The 23,829-nt window shown below is 39.7% G+C and overlaps 3 long non-coding RNA genes across 3 annotated transcripts in view; 2 read left to right on the top strand and 1 right to left on the bottom strand.

Moving 5' to 3' along the window:
- The window catches only part of LOC145453786 (uncharacterized), a 495,978-nt gene that overhangs the window by 290,244 nt on the left and 181,905 nt on the right, over window positions 1–23,829 (top strand). The gene's annotated exons all lie outside the window — the stretch shown is intronic.
- LOC145454089 (uncharacterized) lies at window positions 5,651–8,962 on the bottom strand. The gene is made up of 4 exons (XR_013920037.1): window positions 8,587–8,962; window positions 8,162–8,378; window positions 6,841–6,920; window positions 5,651–5,896 (listed from the first exon to the last, which is right to left on the bottom strand). It is a non-coding gene; the product is annotated as an uncharacterized LOC145454089 (long non-coding RNA).
- On the top strand, window positions 10,695–11,416 carry LOC145454090 (uncharacterized). Its single transcript, XR_013920038.1, has 2 exons — window positions 10,695–11,338; window positions 11,376–11,416. It is a non-coding gene; the product is annotated as an uncharacterized LOC145454090 (long non-coding RNA).

The following is a 23,829-nucleotide window of genomic DNA, read 5'->3' as shown; positions in this document are numbered from 1 at the left end:
TAGATACGCAACTTCGGTCGTCACGCTCTCTTGTCCAGAGGAAATTACTGCTGAGCAATCTGAACGCAGCGTAATTGCTGATCCCATAGCTGACGACCTGAGCGCTCAAATTAAATAGAGTAGGGTTGCCATACGTCCGAAATTTCCCGGACATGTCCGAAATTTCACTGAAAAACTGCGTCCGGGAGGAAGTTCAAAAATATGCCTAAATGTCCGGAATTTTGAAGGCCTTATAATTTTTTCGTAAATCAATATAAACAAGATTATTTTTGGGCAGATTTATGCTACATGAAATTTTTCTTCGCGCTGCGCGCGATTTAGTATCATATATAATGGTTTTAATATGGGGACTACCACCCTCGCAAAACTGCGATCAAAAATAAATAATAAACAACCTTCATCTACAAAAAGAAGTCTAATTCTAATCGCAATTACAAGATAACTATATTCATAGAGTCGGTTTAGGGCAGGTCGTTTGGATGCTTTATTCAAAGATGGTGGTTCTAAACCCGGGTGTAGTTTGCCTTTATTCTGGGGTTCACGGCAGTGTTGGGATCAAGTCACTACCTTCGAGTCACGAGTCATTTCGAGTCATTGCACATTTTGACTCGAGTCAAGTCAAGTCAATCGGTTTTCGAAGGTGACTCGAGTCAAGTCAAGTCACTCGTTTTTTGGAGGTGACTCGAGTCAAATCGAGTCAAGTCAATTCAAGTCACGAGTCAAGTCACAATTCAAGTCAAATTGGTTTTTCGAAATATGAGTGATGATTCAAAGTCATTACATTTTGCTATTGTGAAAGACAGATGTATTTGTCATATATCTTGCAGTAATAACGAGTATAAAGTCTAATATACATGCCAAAGGGCGTTGTATCGCTCACGCAGACGTAGAGCAGCTAATAAAATACTTGAGGCAAAATAGAGGATCGAATACGAAGCGTCGAGAAGTTGAAACATTATTGATATAGTATAATACACTACCAATCTACACATCCGTGAGAATATAAACGCATAAACTACATTCGTTCCATCCAATTCATACAAGGAGGTCGGATAAGGTGGGAACTGCGCGATGTAAGCCGTCTAAGAAACAGAGATACGTTTGCTATTAGATTATACTTCTGATTTCACATAAACGTAAGCTGTCATCAGTTCGTTTTCGGTCAATTTATTTGTGATGTAACAAGGGGGCCACTGAAAGGTACAATCAGTAAATGACTGGTTGCTCTCACAAGTGACACATGCGTATCGCGAATAATCCGAACATTAAAAAGATACAGAGATTTAATCGACACCGTTTACTTGATGACTTGAAATTGACTCGTAAATTTTGCTCCGAGTCACGAGTCAATCCACATTTCTGAAGCGCCGAGTCAAGTCAAGTCAAGTCATTTTTTCAAAGTGACTCGAGTCAAGTCAAGTCATCCGAAAAAGTTGACTCGAGTCATCCCAACACTGGTTCGCGGAGATGTTGAACGTAATTAGCTTCCAAAATAGGCCGTGAGTAAGTCTGGGCAAATGTGCCGACCTCTAATTCAGTGGTTCTCAACCGCCGGTCCGCGACGACTTTCCAGCCGGTCCGCGAGGTATTTTGCAATTTTATTACAAAATTTCAAGATGCAATATGTTGAAGGCTTGTCCATTGATAAAATAAAATCAATATCAAATTTTTAACTCATTCACAACGTCGTGAAGTAACATATTGGGAGCATGTTCGATTTGACTTGAAGTTCAACCCGTGTCATTTGAGGAAATATGAGCGGCAAGGACTAATACGAGCTGACTCACTAATCCGCGCAGTTTGCGCGATCATTCGTTTTCGATTCATTCCTTTTGTAAAGGTATGCACCATCACATAATGAAGTTTAGGCTAACATAGGAATCCGGAAAGTGTGCGATAACCTCATCGGTGGAATAACGTTGACCGAAAAAGACTGCCTTTTAATGACCGGTAACTTCGATATATATGTATGTTTTGTCCATATAGGCTCCATAATGGCTGACACCTAATATCACTGCCGAGGCAATCTGTGCCGCACAGCAGAAATGACAAAACCCAGAATAAAATTATATGCCGGTGAAGAAATACCAATTTGGAATCGTGTGCGTCTTTTAGTTTAGTACGCTTGGGTGATTTCAATAACACAATATAACAGACATGCAGGAGGTGACGAAATATTGACATGCAATGAAGTAATTATTCCAACAAGCCCACCCGAATATGTTTAATTATTATCTATTACGTGTCCTAAATTTCCAACACCCTCAATCAACTTTACCGGAAAATCTGATAATTCTAATAGTATACAAATTTACAGCAATATATATGCAATCAACAATTTAATTGACCGATTCAGTCTTGAATTGCCTACAGAGAACTATCTGCATATGCTCAGTAGATTGAATGTGTTCGCAAGTCCTGGGGAAAACAATCAACCAACTGTAGGGTCTGGGGTGAAAACCCCTAGCTAGAATTTGGTTTATCGCTTTGTGGGGCCCAAGACTACCGTTTTGGGCAATTAGGCTGACAATCGGCCCTGATTTTGAGGATGGCCCGGTATAGCTGTAGTCAGGTGTTTTCGTGCGCATTGTATTCATAGGCGGGATCGTATATCAACCTCTGATAGGTTCAGGTTCGTGTGAACGCGAACCTTTTTCAAAAGTTCTGTGTGAACGCGATCGTGTACCTATGACGGTACGTGACGTCAAATTGCAAATTCCAACAATACATATTTCAATGAAGTGATATATTAATGTACAGCGACGACTGAGGCCACATTATGCCACAACGCTGAAGTACATGCTTACTTCTTAAAAGTCAGCAAATGTATCATTTGGAGCAATCAACTGATATAAATCCGAAAAAAATCAATATCTTTCGTCGCTTTGCCAACAATTTCGACAAGGGAATACAAGCTTACGCCTTAACGACCTGTGCCAGACCTGACAATGTCTGACACGTCTGACTATTGATATTGAGCTCAGTGTAAAACGGGATGGTATACTTGCTTCCGATACTACTCCATTACCACGTTATACAGTAGCCAACACCCCGATCGCGCAAATTAGGATATTATGATACGATACACATATGAAGTAATGATCGATCCAATACGCCTGTTAGATTTTTTACAGTAGACAGCGATGTATTCTTTATATCAACTTCATTGATTGGTGGAATGGAAAGGATGATTCGCTGTCTACCCTACATGTAACGTATTTCCACTTTGATGTTGTGTGACTTCGGGTCATGCTCAAAGTAGCCTAGAGAGTCATTGAATATTAACAAACGGAAAGCTGGATACTTCGAGCAAAATATTGTATCAAAGAAAGTAAAATATTTGAGATTGGCAAGGAGCATGCTCGATAAGAGTTGATTTTCTTTATATTGCCAGCGTCATGCATAGTGGCCCGAAGTTGAAAAGCAAATAATTTCAGCCAATGATGTTATGATGTGAAAATTTGTAATATATGAAAAAGGTTCACATCCCAGAACCTAAGAAGGCTCGTTTGTGAACGTGACCCTCTAAATTTCCGAGGTTCACTCACAGAACGCGAACATGAACCTCACGTTCTCACCATTCCTAATTCATAGTATAGCCAGAGTAACCTACGACTGGTGGTAGTGAGCAATGAGCAAGGTAGCACGACCAGGTGCTTGGTTCGACTCCGAAACGCTTGTTCTCTCGATATTGTTGAAGAGAATATATATTTTCGACGGAACCTGTGGTCAATTAAATCCGTGACCTACGGCGCGAAAGACTCTCGGCGACTCTCGGCGCTAGCACGTTTATTTTGGCAGGGCAATTTCACCTCGACTCAGCAGACCCACTGCACTGTAAAAAATAAACCTGTCGGTAGACATGTTTGCACCTGGTACCTTTTAATACATGTCCGTCATGTAAAACCATACGACAGGTCTAGTTCCACCTGTTGCCTAACTTGTTTCTGCCCGTCATGTAATCTCGAAAACACGTCTGAACAGAGACTTCAATTGACCTTTCACCTTGGACCGACTGGCACAAAATCTGTAGCCAGGATATGAATTAAAACAAGCAATTCAGAGTTGGATCAATTGATGTATATTGAAAACAAATGCATCAGAACAAGAGACATTCTCGAAATGGCTAAAAATATTGACATGTCATGAAGCCATTAATTTACTACTAACAGCCACCGTGTAAGCCGAAGAGTACCGAACGTTAAGAAGTTTTTGAACTTATGCAATGAAAGAAGAATTATTACAACAATGGCTAAAAATATTGGCCCGTCATCAATGAATTAGTTTACTACAAAAATCCACAGTGTAAACCGCAGAGTGCCTAACGTTAAGAAGTTTTGCAACTTATGCAATGAATGAGGAATTACAACAACGGCTAAAAATATTGGCCCGTCATCAATGAATTAACTTACTACAAAAAGCCACAGTGCAAGCCGCAAAGTACCTAATGTTTCGAAGTTTTGGAACTTATGCAATGAATGAAGAATTATTACAACAACGGCTAAAAATATTGGCCCGTCATCAATGAATTAGTTTACTACAAAAATCCACAGTGTAAACCGCAGAGTGCCTAACGTTAAGAAGTTTTGTAACTTATGCAATGAATGAGGAATTACAACAACGGCTAAAAATATTGGCCCGTCATCAATGAATTAACTTACTACAAAAAGCCACAGTGCAAGCCGCAAAGTACCTAATGTTTCGAAGTTTTGGAACTTATGCAATGAATGAAGAATTATTACAACAACGGCTAAAAATATTGGCCCGTCATCAATGAATTAGTTTACTACAAAAATCCACAGTGTAAACCGCAGAGTGCCTAACGTTAAGAAGTTTTGCAACTTATGCAATGAATGAGGAATTACAACAACGGCTAAAAATATTGGCCCGTCATCAATGAATTAGTTTACTACAAAAATCCACAGTGTAAACCGCAGAGTGCCTAACGTTAAGAAGTTTTGCAACTTATGCAATGAATGAGGAATTACAACAACGGCTAAAAATATTGGCCCGTCATCAATGAATTAACTTACTACAAAAAGCCACAGTGCAAGCCGCAGAGTACCTAACGTTAAGAAGTTTTCGAACTTATGCAATGAAAGAAAAATTCTTACAACGGCTAAAAATATTGGCCCCTCATAAATTAAATAATTTACTACAAAAAGCCACAGTCTAAGCTGCAGAGTGCCTAACGATAAGAAGTTTTGGAGCTTATACAATGAAAGAAGAATTATTACAACAACGGCTAAAAATATTGACCCGTCATCAATGAATTAATTCACTACAAAATGCCACTGTGTAAGCCGCCTAGTATCTAATGTTTCGAAGTTTTGTACATATGTAATGAAACCAGAATTATAATAACGGCTAAAAGTATTGACCCGTCCTAAATAAATTAATTTACAATGAACAGCCACAGTCAGCCACACCTAACGTTAGAAAGTTTCGAAACGTATGTAATGAAACAAGAATTAATATAACGGCTTGAAACATTGACCGGTCCGCGATTAATCAAGTGATTACAAATTTTCACAGTGAGAGGCGCCGAGTACCTTATGTAATGAAACAAGAATTATAACGGCTAAAAATAATGACCTGTTCTTGGTGAATTATTCAAAACGTTACAAAGTTTCGAGACGTAGCCTATGTACAGAAACAATAATTGATTTGCTACGAACAGCCGCAGTGTACTTAACGTTCGGAGAGTTCGTGACGACGGACCATGAATTAGAGGCTCATGGACCGAACTTGATGTTGAACAGCCAGTATATTGCCAGTATTGTGGCCATAGCATGATGGAAGCTTCTGACCCCTTTGATAACTTTGCCATAGAAGAGAACTTTCCATTCATTCAGGATCGTATTGTACTTGATCGTCGGATATAATTCTTTGGCTCCTGATAAATGAAAATGATATTAGCTTAGTACTATCGATGTGGTCTGAGATTGAGAATTGCTTAAGTATTAGGCCTAATAATAGGGTTACCATACGTCCTCTTTTAATAGGATTTGTCCTCTTTTTCGACTTTTTTAAAAGTGTCCTCGGAGGACGCCCTTTTGTCCTCTTTTTTGAGATTTTGTCCTCTTTTTTTAAAATTTAGGTCATATTTAGAGCGAAATACGAGTGATATGTCGTAAATTAGCACAGAAGTGACGCTACGGCGGGTATTTCGAAGTGAAAAACGGTGATTGGAGTTCTGAGCGAGAAGTTGACCTTTTTTTCATTTTTTTAGTAAACCGGTCACAAAGTGGGAAAATTCACCGATTTTTGAGAATTCTTCTCCGGTTTTGCAAGTCTCAAATTTCTGAAAAAGTGTCCTCTGTTTAGATTTCCAAAATATGGTAAGCCTACCTAATAAGTCATTACCGCGCGAGTCGGGGTCATAGAAAGAGGTAAGAAAACGATCATACGTGATGGTGCTTTCAAGGATATCGAGCGACCATAATGGTACCCAGAGTGGAATGATTTTAGCATCAGTCGTAACACTGCAACTTTCTCAGTGAAATAGGAGGGGCCAATATTGGTTTCACATCATCTTCTTTGATTGGACACCATATACTAGTGACAATTTCACCATAGTGTCCTACAGTAGCATGGACACAGGAAAATCTCGTTAGTCACTGATATTCGATTACACAATTCTTTCGATTTACAGTGACCTGTCAAGATACCAATTTTTATCAAATACAGTGTTAAGACAGCAATAGAGTGTTAATAGTGCCATAAATTGCCTTTTTTGTATGATGTGAATGATGTAGCCCGATGGCAGTGAGCCATGCGATTTGCTTGTGTCCACAACACAGTAGGACATAATGCTTTCACATATACCAAACAACTCACTTTGTCAACAAACAGGAAGCTGCCATAGTTGCCATTGAAGATCGTTGGGATTCCGACCATCCACCCAAGTTTTTGACGACCTGAACGAGAAGTGCCAGAAATCAACTCAATGTATGCTTTGACGCGACTGCGACATCGTAAAGTAAATCAGCGACTTTGAAACCTTGCGCGGGCCAATCTAATGTTGATAAAGATTTTCAGTCATCCGACAGGAGGGAACAGGGTTGGGCAAGGGTGAAAACATGACATATATTACTACGCAGCAAATTCGATGACAATTATGTTATGACAAGCAAGTGTGCAGTCATGTCCTGCGCGGAGTTGCAGGTCGCCTTTGTATACCGCTGGGCTCATTTGACAAGAAATATTCCAAGCTTGGACATATGAATATCAAGGTTGCGGCGAGGCTGCGTATATCGCGTTGTGCAAAGGTTTCGCCGCTGACGATATTTCTGCGAGTACTAATAAATATTATAATCAATTTCTAGAATCGCCTTGCAGCCCGAGGGTTGGTCGCCCTTATATCGAAGGAAGAAATGTCTACGTCTGGATGTATGTGCGATTAAAAAATTCAAGAAAACTAAAATCTGCCCAAAAAGAACAATGTATGTTAGTTTAAAAAGTATCTTTAGGTCACCTACGAGTTTTGTACATTTTGAAAACTGACTTCACTTTTTGCTAACCGATGGTTATAATTAGGGCCATCCAAAGTCATATTTTGTTCTATGCATCAGCAAGTCGTGAAATCAATTTCAACACAAAACCGTATCCCTTTGAGGTATATTAAGAAAGCTATGAAGTTACATTTTCCTGGTTAGGTCATAAAGCTCAAAATTTACATCAAGAAGCGATTGGACAAAAACGAGGTTTAACAAATAATGGAGCTGCAAATACAAGACATTTCACCAGCGCTTTATGCACACCTGCAGAAGTGGCAACCCACATCAGCGTCTGTGGAGCTCTCACTTTCCTTACCAAAGCCATTTTACGTCCGAATCGTAACTTCAAAGACTATAACATTTCACACTACTACTGTCCGACAACAGTGATTTAGAATAAAAAATGGACGTGTATAACTGTTGTTGCATAGGTTTTACTCTTTAGTTCCGTCAGTGCCGATGTTTGCATGTAAAAATACACCATTTTCACATAAATTCATATTTTCCAAAAAATAAAGTCATATTATTGATTTTCTAAGGTTATATAAAAATAGCCCTAGTTATAATATATGTCATCTGTTGTGTCATGGAAAATGATTGCGCTTGCCACAAATGCCGAGGGATTGTGCTGTCAGTGACTTGATCTTAACACTGCTTTATACCTACGGTACCCAATGCGCATCGATCAAGATCGGGTAAATCTCCAGCAGACTGTGTTGGTTGACATCCCATTCAGAATGGCCTCGCGACGCGATTCGAATGTTCTTTTCATCCTATCCAGAATCGTTTCCTTGTCAGGTACTCTCCACTTGCCACTTATTGCGTTTTGATGTATCTCGATGCTGCGCTCGTCGTCTGTGGAGAGTATACATGTTGACTCTGTAGGACAAAATAGATCTTAATTAAAACAGGACCGGTTATCGGTGCAAGGTGCTACTTCTCGCCAATGTTCCTTCTGAGCTGCTCGCATGCCCACATACTCGAGAAAAATTAGACGTAACATCGTCTGTTGGTGTTATCAGTATCATATCAAAATATTCATATTGAGGATATCTAGATGAAGAAAGCAAGATACTAAAATGCTCACATTGCATGTTGAGACTCGAGAATTCTTGCAGCGTTGACTAGATTTTTCCACAAGCTGCTGAGATTTCCGTTTGCCGCAGCGTCCATGCTTCTGCTATTTCAAATTTAAGACGGGAACTTCTTTTTCATGGTGTCTTCGCCATTCCCTCAACTTGTTGCAGAGCTTGTCTTTCCATGATCCCTGCAATGTGGCATAGTTGAAGAAAGGTTTGGATTAGGTTTGGACAAACTTCTGACATGTCTGTGACCAACACTGAAAAATTGGAATGTAATGCCGCACATGCTGTATGATATTATACATTGATATTAATCGTCATTAATTGGTGCATGCATACGTTGTAGGACTAGCCAATTGCATGAACGTGGTAGGGGGATTGTCATTATCAGTGAGTTGATCCCAACTCTGCTTTATACCTGCCAATGCGCATCGATCAACATCGGCTAAATCTCGAACAGACTTTGTGTTGATATCCCATTCAAAATGGCCTCTTGACACGATTCAAATGTTCTTCTCATCCTAACCTGAATCTCTTCATGTCAAGTAGTCTTTTCACCCACTCGACACTTATTGCTTTTTGCTGTACCTAGATGCCGCGCTCATCTTCTGGAGAATATACCGATGCAGGTTGACTCTGTAATAAATATCTTAATTAAAGCCCTGCGAATTATCAGCTTGCCGGTAATATTGAGTCAATTTATTGCAGAAATAGCAAAAGTTTTTTCAGGCCTAACTATTTCGTAAGAACAGACAGTTAAGACCAGAAATGAAGATAAGCAGTACCCTAAAATTCTAAGGTAGAGGGGGAAAACAGGCAATTTACATATACGAGATCACAATTTCATCAAAATTAATATTTTTAGGGTGAAAAATGTCAAAATTGTCAGAATGTCAGATTTTATCGGTCAAAATCTTCGGTTTTTAGATAAAAATAAAATCACCCTAGGAAAACATCACGTATTCGTTGAAGAAGTTCATATCAACATATTCTAATATATTATATTCGGGAAACAAAAAAGTACTAACCTATGGTAGATTAGTAATCTATATAGACCAGGAATGGCCAACCATTTCGGCTAGCAGCGCCTCCCAACCTGTGGGTTGCGACCCCAACTGGGGTCGCCTGACAATTTGCCTGGGGTCACCTGAGGCCTTCTGAAAAGTTTAGAATTTCATTAGTTTAGAAATTTAGAAAGTTAACTCTTAAAGGTCAACTGCATCTTCATGACAACTTTGCGGAATCATGTTCAGATTTTTTTTTCATGACGAAATTACCGACTTTCCGTGTTTCAACTCAATCGGAAATTGCCGTAATTTTGACTGAAAGTTCCAATATTGGCATGTTTACAGAAAGGGCAGAATGTGCATTGTGACGTCAAGTGAATGACACATATTATCAACACCGGTCACAGCGGCTGTTTGTGTTCTCGCAGTTTTTATTCTAGCTAGTCAGTAATGGCCGAGGTTTCCATTGTAACGGATTTGCCAAGTGATATTGAGACTGAGTCTGAGTACTCCGATGTCGAATGTGAGTATCGTTTTTGCACGTACTTACAAAATTACCGTTAAAATGCCAGATTGGTTCAGGTGTTGATGCGCTCGATCCCACGTCAGTGGAAGCCCTTGCAGCTTCATAATAATGATTGGTCATGAACAGCCTAGCTTGCTCAGCGCAAGCCGCTCGTCCAGACTACATGAAATACAGTTGTATATATAGTATTTAGTGTAATAACTCGTTTCAGTCATGCATCTTGATAAGTTTGTGCTGTAAGTGGGTTCCGAGAGTTACTGACAGAAATAAAGTGTATCACAGTTGATAGCCTAGGCAAGCCAGTGTAGGCTTACTATTGAATTCCCGGCCTACGATAGCTAGCTAGCTATTTTGTAAAATTTCAGATTTCCCATGATGAATCGAGAGACAAGTATTAGGCCTAGGAAAAGAAAATATTGTGAGGAATTTTTGAAGTATGGATTTACTTTCATAGTTGACGCAGGAATTGAACAGCCACAATGTGTCATTCGCAACACAATTATGTCAGCCGAATCGATGAAGCCCAACAAAATGAAACGCCATTTTGACGCTAAGCATCCAAACTTTGCGGGCAAGGCTGTCCAGTATTTTAAGAACAAAGCTGATTGTGTAAAAAAAAACAGGCTGGATTCTGGCGGCAAGTACCTACAGCAAAATGTGGCAGCCATTGAAGCTTCATATATGGTGGCTCTCAGAATCGCCAAAGCCAAGAAACCTCACACCATTGCCGAGGAGTTGCTGCTGCCAGCAACCAAAGACGTTGTTCGAGTTACGCTTGGAGCTGAATATGTTAACAAACTGAATACAATATCCTTGTCTAATAACACCGTCAGTAGAAGAATAGACGACATGTCTGCTGATATTATGGAGCAAGTAATCCAGGAAATGAAATCAGCTCCACTTGGAATATTTAGTATCCAGCTTGATGAATCAACAGATGTGGCAAACTGTTCTCAGTTACTGGTTTACGTGAGGTACATTTATGAAGGTGATTTCAAAGATGAGTTTCTTTTTTGCAAACCACTTGAAACGACAACTACTGCACGCGATGTCTTTGACACAGTTGGATCATTTCTGCAAAATCATGGCATTCCTTGGGAAAATGTTTGTGGTGTTTGCACAGACGGTGCTCCAGCAATGCTGGGATGTAGGTCTGGATTTCAACGTTTGGTAATCAATGCATCACCGAAAGCCATCGGAACTCACTGTATGATTCATCGACAAGTGTTAGCAACGAAGACTTTGCCACAAGAATTCCAAGATACAATGAAAAGCGTTGTAAGTGTCGTGAATTTTGTAAAAGCTAGTGCTTTAAACAGCCGCCTATTTTCAAAAGTTTGCAGTGAGTTGGATGCATCCAATAATGTTCTGTTATTTCACACTAGTGTGAGATGGTTGTCCAGAGGCAAAGTTTTGAAACGTGTTTTTGATCTTCGTGATGAATTGAAAACATTTTTTAATCAAAAATCTAAACCACAGTTTGAAGCACTTTTCGGCGACAAAAACCAACTTCACAAAATTGCTTACTTGGTTGACATCTTTGCAATCTTAAATGAGTTAAATTTGTCTCTCCAATGACCAAATGCCACATGCCTAGATTTGTCAGAAAAGATCCGAGCATTCAAGTTGAAACTTCAACTTTGGCAAAAAAAATTGGATGAAAATAGAATTTACATGTTGCCGAACTTATCTGCTTTCTTTGAGGAAAATGATATTGAAGAGGAAACAATGAATAGAACAATACTTTCTGTCAAAGAACACTTCAAAATTCTTGAAGAAGAAATTTCAAGATATTTTCCTAATTTACCTGACACACCATTTCCACTTGCTAGAAGCCCATTCACCATCAGAGTTGAAGATGTTCCTGAGAATGCACAAGAGGAGTTCATTGAACTCATTACCAGTGATGCAGCAAAAACTGCTTTTTCTTCATTGTCAGTTACCAAATTTTGGATCAAGAGTTTGCAGTCATATCCCGTTCTGTCTGAGATCGCATTGCGCCTGATTCTTCCTTTTCCAACAACATACCTTTGTGAAACAGGCTTTTCAAGCTTGTTGGTTATCAAATCTAAATACAGGAGCAGACTTGATGCAGAAGATGATCTGCGTTGTGCTCTTGCAAAGACTGCTCCAAGGATTTCAGATCTGGCTAAATAGAAGCAAGCACAGCCTTCTCACTGAACAAATTGTTGTGTTGATAAGTTGATTTGTTGTGTTGTTTATTTATTTAGAAGTCAAATTTAATATATAGCCTAGCAGCCTACTAGTTAGCTCCAAAAGTGCAGTGAAGGAGGATCAACTCAACTAATTTTATCCTTGGGGTCACCGCAACTTGGCAAATGTTATAAAAGGGTCACGGCACCAAAAAGGTTGGGAACCGCTGGGCTAAAGGGCCACATGAAATTGACGAACGAGTGCGCGGTCCACTAGCCACGCCAAGCGGGTAAAATTTTCGAAGTTTATAAATAAACAAGGTCAATAATATTATTACTTGAGTATTGCGGGTTTATTGTATAGGCTACCGCCCGCTATGCTCAGTTTGCAAGGACACGACTATTCGGCGTCTGGCCACATCGATATCGAAGATTTCCGATAATATGCGACAATCATTTTGTGCCTACATTTCACCATTGACGATCTTTATGCGAGCGCAAACGCGAAAAGACTTTCTCCCTTAATTGCGAGTACAGTTAGACTCAATCGGATAAATTAGGCGTTTTTTTCGTTTTCAGTAGGGGGTAGGCTACCAAGCAAGAAATCGTGCGACAATTAAACACGCGAAGCGTGAAGAAAAATTTCGCTGCTATTTTAGTTTACTGTAATGTACGACGATTTACTGAAAATGTGACTGGACCCTGTATCTGCCAATGCGTCGGAACTGATATTTTAGTCATTAAAATCCAGAGTGTCGCAGCCAGAATTGTAATTTTTTGTTGGCATTGCAAGTTCACAATCTGAGCAATTCATTTTCGATAATATAATAGGAAATTAGCTCACGGGTCACGCAAAACCCTCTCGCTGGCCACATTTGGCCCACGGGTTGGCCACCCCTCTGATATGGACAGGCCAATGCGATAATTTCAGAGCCGGAGCAGCAGCTGGAGCGGGAGCAGTAGTAATAATGCGGCTCCGGAGCTGGAGCTTATGTATGATAGAAGAGAGCTCCGGAGCCGGAGCTGTCTAAATTTGCGGCTGCTCCAAAGCCCTGCATAACACGGCGTGATTTTGGCTAAAAATATATATTCGTTTCTATTACAGATATCGAACAAGACAAGATAATTTTAGTACAGTATGATTACCATGATCATCGCTTTACGACGATAATTCTGTTGTCATGCATAGAATATAATTACTCACTTACATCGTCAAAACCAGTCATATTGTCCCGTATCTTTGGCAGACAATTCATAAAAATCGCCGTTCAATTCAAGCGACTTGTCGTAATATTCCGTAATGAATTTTCTGTCCTAGATGATACTACGAACTACACATCTCACAACATCATAAATTTCAGATAGGTGATCAACTGTGATCACCTTTCTAATATTACAATGGATGATCAGCATTTTCATATTTAATAGCACAAGAGTAATAAATCGCTAACCAGTCTGATGAATCTGAAAAATAGAACGTCATGTTCAAAATTACGCAATTTTAATTACCGGTACTTTTCTCTGTCGGCATATAGTTCACTATTAAACTTTGAAACATATTCTATGATTGCAGTCTAATGTAGCCATCTCACCATACTGTAATTTACCGATACAGTATAACGGTCAATTATGGAGTCTCTGGTAAAATATTTCACCAAGTTGTAAAACACAAAGGAAACCAATTTCTGTCATAGCCTCACAGGAATAACAGTGTAAATATCGCCCAAAGCCTGACTTGAGGATACCACAAATGTGACAGTGCCCGTCAAAATCTTCATAGACACTGGATAAATCCGATCAATAACCGTCAGCCGGTAATAAACTCTTCACTCAGTTTCGCCAACTTTGCTGGCCGCGTAGTGATCGCCGAGGGAAGTGGCTTCCCGGCAATGAAAGTTTTTTAAACCAATCGTAACGCACACGGCAATCACGTGAGCAGTGAAGTAGAACTTCAGTTTTTTTAACCAATCACGTCGGATCGGGAAATAGTGTGAGTCGTGAACTGAAATTTTACCGTCGTTCTGCAACCAATCGCGACGGATACTGAAATCGAGTATACCGTGAACTAAAATTTCCTGTTTTCCAACCACGGATTCGGAAATCGTGTGAGCCGTGAACTGAAATTATACCTCAGTTTTTCAACCAATCACGACCAATACTCAAATGTCTTTTTTATAGATAACTAACCTACGCATAGATTCGCACCACCCATCAGCACCCTTGCTCGCCGTGAGGAAATGACTACTGAAGTTCTCAGCAATCTGAACGCAGCATGATCCCTTATCCAATAGCTGAAGACCCGAACGCTCAAATTAAATAAAGTTGATCTTATTTGAAAGCTACCATCGCGCTGATACTGAGAATATACATTAAAATTTCATTAGGACAATGGAACTAACCCGAAATAGCCTTCAAAATTTGTAAACCGGCATCGTGCAGCGATGCAGCACAATCACCATAACAACGGCCTTTGCGTTGTTGCGATTGTTCAGAACAATGCCGATTTGCAGACTTTTGGGGTGCATTTCGAGGGGGTTCCATTGCCCTGGTAAGATTTTAATGTATATTTTCGGAATCAATGCGACAGTAGCTTATAAATAAGCTCAACTTTATTTAATTTGAGTGCTCGGTTCGTCAGCGATAGGATTAGCCATTATGTTGCGTTCCGATTGGTGCAATAACATCCGAATCTGATCCAACTGTATCAACATTGCGCAGAATCGGCGTCCCTGACACTATTTCCGTGTCCGTCTGGTGCTCATCATAGTTATCTTTGGTTTTTACATATCCAACCAATATATTTGGTAGTTTCATGGTCTTAACATAGAATGTAAAAAACATGTTGCGTTTCAGTTTTGAACTTGATTAATTGGAAAACACGTCACGTTTTCGTTTTTAAACTTGATTATTTCCAAAACACGTCGGCGTTTTCGTTATTAAATGTGTTATTGGAAAAAACATGCAAAAACACGTTAAATACACGGTTTATTTTTTACAGTGTATGGTGCTGTTAATTCTTGACAAGGGTAACCCGAAGAGCCACCGACGTAATAAGTTCTGCTGCAGTGGATGTAGTTCTGAAAGCACTATTCAAGTTGAGTACCGCCAGTCACATATTTGAGGTATCTATGCATTTTTTATGACAGCTATTGAGGTTACTAACATTTCAAAATAGGTATTTTGCGAATCACGCAGCCTAATTCTCAAATCAGAATTTGACGAAACCGGACCAAGACGGGGCTCATTCACGTTCGGACCAAAAAGCTATTTTCTACGTAAGGCTGCGATGACTTTGGTCCGAAAGTGAACGAGCCCCGTAGGTCTGTCAATTACATGTTCCGAAATCATATCGGAAGTGGAAGAAAAAGTTGAAAATTTTGACATTTTCGTGGATTTTCGACTTTTCAATCTAAAACCAAGTCGGTAGACCCCTAAATTAAGGTCCATGATCGTTTCTTAACGTTTTATCGATATAAAATTACCTAAAATATTAAATTCACTATGAGTCTTTCCATTGAAAAACCCGAGCAAATACCAGGTTGACAATCTGTCAACGTGTGTGCCGAGCCGATTAAGTTACTTAAAATTCCTGTGCTCGCGGACTCACCAAAGACCTTCCGCGGACTCGGGGTTGAGAAACACTGTTTTATGGTGTTTGGAGGGGTTGTATAGTGCAACGTATTGCGAATTTTCTCTATTTTTCACGTCAAATTTTATCAACTTTTAACAAATATCGCGTAAAAATGTGTAAAGGATTGATTTAAAAACATGCTAAGAACTATTTCTAGTATCGTTCTATTCTCTTTGATTTGCATGGGGTGTGGATTTTCTATATGATACGTTCATCAACCGAGAAGTCATGACGATATCGAATTGTGATTACAAATTGGTATGCTGGGTGTTATCATGATTTGCTTATTGAAGCTTTATATGAAATGCTAATGTTCGATCATTTAGACCAAGTATTTTCAAAATCTGTGAATGCGACGCAAAAATATGCAACAGATAATAATTTTAGTCGATGTTTTTGTTGATGCTTCAGGCATGGGTGTGACCGATATTTTTAAATACCGGTGCTATGTTGACAACTCAGTGATGCTGATGGGTCTTGCGTCTGGTAAATCAGAACAGTTGTAGCCTACTCGCCTAGTAAATTCATAGGAATAATTCAGTTACAACTCAAATTCATATTATCCGCGCAAGGCCTTTTACTGGTTTGGGTTTTGTGAGGAAAATTATTTTGAAAGAAAGAACTGATTTTGATCAATACTACCGGTCAAAAAATACAACACATTTACCAGATTCGATGTAGCCAATACAACCATATAACTCAAGTTTAACTTACTAGGGTGCTTCTAGCAAACATCTCACAAATTGTGTTTGCGAAGATGAAAGTGTTTATGAAAATATGTAGCAATATTTCTCCATAAGTGCGCTGGATAGTTTGACGGCAATCACGCAGTAATCAACCCGCAATATTTCAAATCACACTAGTCAAACCGAAGTCATACGAACCGATGTGCATCGCGTTACACTGACACTGCTGATGTGTTTCAATGATCGTCACAAATTCCGAAAATAAAACTTTTGTGCCGGCAGTCGAATTCAACATTAACCAGATTGATATTTTACCTTTTGCTTGATTATTGTAAAGATGTTAATCAGGGGTGTCAAACATACGGCCCAAGGCCGCTTCCGACCAATCAGACGATTTTATCCTGCCCACGAAGCGATTTTGAAAAATGGCTGTATTATCCAACACCTTTCTGACAAATGGTGAGATTACTTTCATTAAATAATTCCTCAAGACAGAAAATGTTGAATATCTTCATAGATAACATTATAACCATCCGACAGTGGTGTTACGATTTCACTGTAATGACCATTAGCAACAAGTCGCTGCCATTCCGAGAAGGGAAAAAGTGCTCACTGCACGAGTTCAGAGTTTTTTGAAAATGAACTAAAACTTGGTTATATTCACAGAAGTGAAAACTCCAGTGAGAAACTGATATATGTGGGCTGCATGGAGAGAATGATTGTTAAACAAAAATATATTTAAAATATATGTGGTCGCACTTCATTCTCGCTAACACAGCTCCTTGACTTCCAGAAAAAAAACGAATAGCGATATAATAATAATGAATAAAATTCCAACATCTGCGTTTACAGTTAAATCTCGTGTATTCCTCACAAAGCATACGCAGGACTAATGCCAGATTACGACTAAAACAATGCCATCATAGCTATATGCCAACATGTATCGTGGTTAAATTCACACTGTATTAGCAATTTATGTAAATGTATTCAATCAACCAAACATCGCCAATTCGCCAATTCCATTGTTTGCGTATGAGGGTGTTGTTGATAGAATAGACCCCTATGATACATAGGCTGTATAATTGAGTATTCAAGTGGACAACACGATCATGTATTTTGAGGTGACATTTTAAAATAATGTTACTGATCCGGTCCGTGAGCGATTTGAAGGTTTAAATCCGGCCGCCGACGCAACTTGAGTTTCACACCCCTGGTGTAAATGATTGCGTTGATAAAATATGACCTGATAATCGCATTATACCGTACTGGAATGCACTGGCTGAATGTTAATAACGATATTTCTAGAAAGTCTGTTCACATCATAATACCTTTCACCACGATACTAGTATACGTAATAATTTACAATCGACCATTGAAATCTCGTATTTCAGATCAATGTTATGATAATGATGTTTCTAAATAGATTGCTTACATCATGATGTCTTTTGACGACATCATTTTATAAAGGGTTCGATTGTGAAAAATAAAGTCTCAATATATCGTTGATGAGACATTCGATTCTACACCGTTTCAGTTACATGCCTAATGTACCAGTTGAGGTTTCTGATGGACGCAATGGCCATATGATTTCCGAGAACTCAATTTGGACACAGGAAAAAATCAGATCGCTGATCGAGTTGCAATATTTCAAACTTTTGTTTCAAATAAATTTGATAAGTAACTGACATTCACGCGAGAAACACTATTATAATTGAATTTAACACATAAAGGAAAATCCGAAAGGAGAAACAAGCGGGTCCCAGCCTGGAAGTTACATTAAGGCGTCATGTTGTCGGCTCGGTAGGCTTTAGAGAGTATCAGAGTGTGTGCGCGGGTGGATGCCTATTGGGCCACCTCAGTGTTGGGATCATGTCATTACCTTCGAGTCACCAGTCATTTCGAGTCGCTGCACATTTTGACTCGAGTCATGTCAAGTCAAGTTACCCGATTTTTGGAGGTAACTCGAGTCAAGTCGAGTCAAGTCAAGTCACGAGTAGGCCTAATGTCACAATTCAAGTCAAATTGCCTTTTTGAAGTATGGGGCATGATTACGTCATTGCATTTCTCAAGTTGTCTGAAATACAGATTGAGTAGTCATTGATTCTGGACCGATGAACGAATGCAGAGTTAAATATATACGCTGTATCACTCACACATATGTGGAACTGTTAAACTACGTAAGTAATTGCATAGCCTCAGTGTATAGTTCGCAGCAGAATAGAGAATAGAGAAATGAATTGATAAGATGCAATGCCTTACCCACTTACAAATTGATATGAAACAATTCGAGCCTGCGCCAATGATTGAGAAGTATATGAACTATATTCGAATTCAATATCAATAAAACAAGAGGCTTGGTTAAGGTAAGAACAGAAATAGCCATTTTGCTGCTAAATTACTTTACTATACTAGTTTACGACAACGTAAGTTGTAAGCTTCGATGACATCGTTCGGGGTTAATTTATTTGTGAGAGAACAACGGCGACTCATTAAATCATTGAATGGATTGCTGACTCTCATGGGTTACGTCAGCGTTTGGCGAACAATTCGACCATATGCATGATACGGTGATTTTTATCGACAGCGATTACTTGATAACTTGAAATCGACTCGTGAATTTTGCTCCGAGTCACGAGTCAATCCACATGCCTGATACGCCGAGTCAAGTCAAGTCATTTTAGCAAAGTGACTCGAGTCAAGTCAAGTCATACGAAAAAGGTGACTCGAGTCTGACTCAAGTCATGACTCGAGTCATCCCAACACTGCATGGGCCACCTACGATCTTATGAAACTTGGCAAAGACCTGGGTGGAAACAAGTATGCTCCACAGGGGTCTGGACTACGACGGTGTCCAGTAACCCCAATCAAGGGGGTTCGACGACCAATAAGCCTCTAATTCCACGGCCATATCCTAGATCAGGGGTCACCAATGTGGTCCGACGGGCCCAGGCAGCCCGCAATGACCAGATGAATATCCCGCGGGCCTGTTCTAAAAATAGATAGAGTAACAGCCCTTACCAGTGAGCTTTTACATAATGAGATTGATTTATTTAGCTGTTCTTAGCTGTTCTTGTGTAAATCACACCAACATGTAACATAGTTACTCCCGCCATTCACCCACTTCAAGATTTCAGTGTTCACAATAGAGAAAACTTTCTTCTTAAGACAGATGGAAACATTATGTTTTGGCAGCTTTTGAGCTATACATCAGGACTCTACGACCAGTGGTTGTCGAGATAAGCAATTTTACCCCATGTCGCGCAGAAATTGGGGAGTTGCCGGCTTTAAAACGGGGGAAATCCCCTAAAATCCATTTTTAATGAAGTTCTAGGATAAAAAAATATTTTCACCCTACCCTATTGTATATCATTGCGTAATGCATACATAGTCAGTTGGGTGTTGAGCGATTCTATTGATTATGGTCACCTAAAGTGCGCGCGATTAATCCGACATGCAGATTGCGAAACTTTGATCTCGCGCATCACATTTCCTGATATACCACTACAGCGATTCAATGAACCGGACAGGATACCAGAGTTGTTTACAACGAAAATATTTAGTCAGGAAACTGTATAACACGAGTGAATACCGTTTCTGTGTAACATATCGAATACCATATCTGTCTTGCATGTCACGAGTGATTACCATTTCTGTGCATGTGGCCAGAGATTACCACATTGTGCTTTGTGCATGTCACCAGCGGGGCTTTATACAACTCTCACTGGTCAGTAAGTTCATTTAGGCCAATCGCGCGAATCGCAAAAATTTGCTATAATCCAGGACGGAGTCGCTCAATGATATTAGTAATTACATATATATTGTTAAAAAAATTTTATCCTCGCCAAGCCCACGTAATCAGATTTACCGGTGGAGAGAGTGACAGGTCTTGTCTTGGAAAATGTAGGCACGTAATTAATAATTCAACATGTTTGGGCGAGCACGTTGTTATAATTATTTCGTTTTGTTGTTTTTTCGTGACCTTCTGTCTGCTTTATATAGTCGAAAAAATTTAAAATCAGCAAAACGTACTAAACAAAAAAGCTTACACGATTCCAACTTTTTTTTCTTTATTGGTAAGTAATCTTTTTCTGCACGATGGCATTTATTATAGGTGGTGTTCAGATGGCCAGGACAAAATGATACGGCGCCAGCTATCGAGGCGACTGTGGCAAATTGGCCGTATGTCTAACGAAGTTTTTGGTCAACAAAGGGCAATCATTTTCGGAAAAGGTTTTCTCGCTGCCGATCTTCTTGGCACGGCACACTTCTCGACGTTCCATATTGGTCTAAATTTCATATGTCTTGGTACGTCGTGGCGCGGTAATGGCCGACGCCAAAATGCATATTTCTATAAATCATGTGTACTTTTTCTTTGGATAGGGGTACCCAGTATCCAAGACATTTAACTACGATAAATCGCACGTAGCGCCAACAAAACTGGGAAGGTAAATAAATTAAAGGAGAACTCTATAATTGATTTTCATTCACGAAATAATTTTGGACCTGCGTATAATTTCGATCATATGACTATTCTTGAGCTAATAACATAACAAATATAGCGAATGCTCCTGGGGCCCACCAGTGGCCCACTCTTTGAAAACCCCTTGTTCAAGTTCAGGGCTGTGTAGTCGGAGTTGGATTCGTGGATCTAGAGTCGGAGTCTGGCTAATTTTTCGGATTCGAAGTCAAGTAAATTATACTGGCTGGAGTCGGGGTCGGAAATTGTGAAAATGCTTCTGACTCCGACTATTACTTTTTTAATATGAAAAGAAGTGCTTTCAAAGGTATCTAACGTTTTAAATAATAAATAAAATAGGATTTGTATGTACCATCAACCACAGTTATTAGTATAGATATGGATATAAATAGATATCATTTGTAAATTGCAATGACGCCAAAGCCATCTACACCACAAATCTCGCGCCAGCCCAATCAAATTTTGGGTTGGCTCGGCGAGTTCATACTAAATTACCCCGGTAATATATTTTATATTGTAACTAATTTCTAGCATTACCTCGCGGGTCACTCGAAGCCCTCTCGGGGACCACATTTGAACCGCGGGAATAGGGTTTGCCACCCCTGTTCTAAGGGGTTGCACCATCCCTATTAATAATCGCTTGACTCTTATTCAGATTTCGCGATATTTCCACTGCCGCAGCTAAAAGAATGGATTTATGGAAGAAGGAATTCCGCCAAAACCATACGAACATAGCCCTCGGATGCGACTGTGTATTGCTTGTAATCACCGCCTACCTTTGTCCCGTTCCACTGGATTTATCTTCATCGCACACGCCACAACGACTGCTGTGCGATTTCGAGCAAGCTCACTCAAACTATTTTCATGGCGGTCAGCTGCATATTAATTGTTGCCTCGCTGATTATGGATATTATGGTCATGGTATATTGGAGAAATTGTTTCAAATACAAGCAACGGCATCTTGCGTCGAATTGTAGTAACGACAGCTATAAACGTGATGACTGTTGTTTCGCACGGCATATTGAGCCCATTATATCGTCGTGCATCATTGCTGTTTTTGCAACCGTACCGATTTTGTTGCACATCGTTACGTGGATAAGGCAGAGAGAAATCTATCGGAATACCGTATTGTCTCACCTGTCAAACGCCATATCGAGATTGATCAGCATATACTTTCTAATTTACATTGGGGTGGTACTAGTCTTACCATACGTCCTGTTTTAAGAGGATTTGTCCTCTTTTTGACTTTTTTGAAAGTGTCCTCGGAGGACGCCCTTTTGTCCTCTTTTTTGAGATTTTGTCCTCTTTCTTGAAAATTTAGGGTCAGATTTAGAGCAAATTGCGAGTGATATGCCGCAAATTAGCACAGTAGTGACGCTCCGGCGGGTATTTCGGAGTGAAAAACGGTGATTTTAGCTCTGAGCGAAAAGATGACCTTTTTTTTAGTCATCCACCTGGCAATGTGGAGAGAAAAACGGTATTTTGAGCTCTGAGCGGAAAAGATGACCTTTTTTTTTTAAGTTAACCGATCGCAAAGTGGGAAAAATTCACCGGTTTTCGAGAATTCTACTCCGGTTTTGCAAGTTGCAAATTTCTGAAAAAGTGTCCTCTTTTTAGATTTCCAAAATATGGTAAGCCTAGGTGGTACTCATCCTTGCGTTATCGATCATTCCATGTTGTGTCCCTGCGTCGCTTTTGTTCTCACCTTGGGCGATCCATTGTCCTTTGCTTATTCTAGCCATCTATTCCTTGGTTAAGGCTACCTATTTAAAACGGACACTGAACGTAAGAACCGATCGTAAATACGTTCGACATATAAAAAGAATCACTATCATGACTGCACTATGTCTGGCGTCAGATACAACAGTATTTGATATATATGGAACAGTTCAGCTCTCCAGAATTATATCCAGTCTGCTTCCATTTGAATATGATCGTCTATTTGATTTGTCTCAATTTAATCTCGAGCGATTGGAAATTGAGGCTTACACCATGGGCACGATCGCTACAACGGAGAAGGGAAGGACTAACGCAAGTCTAGCGTGCCATTTCGATACCAACATTGAAGTTTGTATTAGAAGCTCCAACAGTGATTGTGAGCAACAACAATGCTGTACTAGACGACGAATAAGCAGAGAATCAACCCAAATGACTGCATTTAGAAGAAGATAAATGACCGCGGGCTCATAGAATGCAAACACATTGACAGGGGACGAGCAGCCCTAAATAGATGCATCAGCACTTATTTGTTACATAGCGTGTTCAAAGCCTGATTTAAAATGTGGTGAATTGACGTAAACATGGAGTTAACAAAAAGGAAGTGGGTATTCGTATTCGTTCGGTACAGGGTGGCTCATGTGGAATTTATAGCGCTAGCGATCAGCGGGCACCGGCAATCCAGCTTATGTGACATGCTGTCATTTTATGGATGGTGCGTTCGTTCTTTGCACGTCAGAAAAGTGATTCTTAGTCAATAATCCATGGAAAACTAGTGCGTCCGTGTTCCTGTCTCAGGGTTTCCTGGAGGTCGAGACGCACACTCAACTCATACATATAATTTGTTATTATGCGCCGTCGTGGCCCTCATTAATTACAGGCAATCAGGCTCGATCAGTAGTTGAACTGTGACTGTTGCGATGGTACTTTGCATGCAGTGGCATACGCGGAGGTGGTTGGGTTTCAACATCGAAGCCAGTCATTCTGAAATACCAATTACTTCTCCATTATCTATGAACTCATTTGTAATTGAGCAATTTTTCCTCACGTTG

The sequence above is a fragment of the Botryllus schlosseri genome, chromosome 13 (genome assembly GCF_051294905.1).
Source record: "Botryllus schlosseri isolate E-star chromosome 13, Bs_hap1, whole genome shotgun sequence".
NCBI classification, from domain to species: Eukaryota; Metazoa; Chordata; class Ascidiacea; order Stolidobranchia; family Styelidae; genus Botryllus; species Botryllus schlosseri.
Note: the sequence above shows the minus strand (reverse complement) of the source record. Positions and strands in the feature narration are given on the sequence as shown.